The following is a 1,390-nucleotide window of genomic DNA, read 5'->3' as shown; positions in this document are numbered from 1 at the left end:
CCACACATGGTCTCTGCTGTATCTATTCAACCCTGCCACTTAATATGAAAGCGGGCATAAACAATATAGAAATGAATGTGAATGTGGATGTGTTCCAATAAAACTTTATGACATTGCAAATTAAATTTTATATAATTTTGAATGTTGTGGAATATTATTATTCTTATTTTTAAAGGTAATTTAAAAATGTAAAGCCATTTTAGCTCATGGTTGTACAAGAATAGGCAGTGAAGACCACAGGGGTGTGTTTCCAAAATGGCAGCAGTGATGGATATGGATACCCCAAGTGGCACCAACAACAGCATGGGCAAGAAGCACATTGAAGTGAAAAAATGAAATGCAGTAGCCCTCTGGGCCTGGGATATTGTGTCTCATAACTGTGCCACCTTCAGGAACCACATTATGGATCTTTCCATAGGATGTTGAGCTAACCAGGCATCTGCTACTACTGAAGAGTGCACCGTTGCATGGGGAGTCTGTGACCGTGCTTTTCACTTCCACTGCTTCTCCTGCTGGCTCAAAACATGGCAGGTGTGTCTGTTGGACAACAGATAGTGGGAATTCCAACAGTATGTGCATTAGTAAAAAAGAAGTCTTCCATCAAGCTCAGCTGTTCTGTTATTCATTTAATGACGTGCCCTCTTGTTCCTTAATTATAAATTAGATAGACCCGTGTCTTTTATGCTTTGTCTTTCCAGTTTGCTATTCCTGCAGCCATATTGTATTGATATTCTGTGTCAAATGAAATCCAGGTGGATTCTAGAACAGATGCTGTCTGTTGTATATATGTGAAAAAAGTGAACATACATAAGGAGTCCCCTCTTCTTAGGTTGGAAAGCCAGCTTTTGCAAGAGAGATGTTTGTTCATTAGAGACAGAGCAGAATTGTCCTGTGAGCACATCGCTTGGTCACGAGGAAGTCTGCTTACTGATGGTAATCTTGGGAAAGTTGCCTCTCTGCTCCAAGCTTTCCTCCTCTATCAAGTGGCTTCTAAGGATTAAATGGCATCAGGTGGACACAGAAAGTCTTTGTAAACTGTAAAGACACTGTACAAATGTGAACTTTCTGTATGACATGTTGCTTTCTCTTCTTAGTTTGGAAAAGTAAACTTGAAAAAACCTAATATGTAATCTTGGCTGGTTCAGAGCAATTTTTGAACTTAAGTTGAAAATTGATATTTAAAATTGAGTTAATGGGAGAATTCAAGTTTCCTTCCCTACTACCACCCTTTGCAATTTGTTTAAAATGTCTTTTTTTTTTGGCAGTCCATGCACCATGTGGGATCTTAGTTCCCTGACCAGGGATCGAACCTGTGTCCCCTGCATTGGAAGTGCTGAGTCTTAACCACTGGACTGCCAGCGAAGTCCCTGTTTAAGATATCTTGGTCTAA

At 39.9% G+C, this 1,390-nt stretch overlaps 1 pseudogene; it reads left to right on the top strand.

The window, feature by feature from the left end:
• The first annotated feature begins 246 nt into the window (after positions 1–246).
• Positions 247–582, top strand: LOC133101129 (E3 ubiquitin-protein ligase RBX1-like; annotated as a pseudogene).
• The last annotated feature ends 808 nt before the right edge of the window (positions 583–1,390 follow it).

This window comes from Eubalaena glacialis, chromosome 11 (assembly GCF_028564815.1).
Source record: "Eubalaena glacialis isolate mEubGla1 chromosome 11, mEubGla1.1.hap2.+ XY, whole genome shotgun sequence".
Lineage (NCBI taxonomy): Eukaryota > Metazoa > Chordata > Mammalia > Artiodactyla > Balaenidae > Eubalaena > Eubalaena glacialis.
This window is presented reverse-complemented; position numbering and strand designations above follow the sequence as displayed.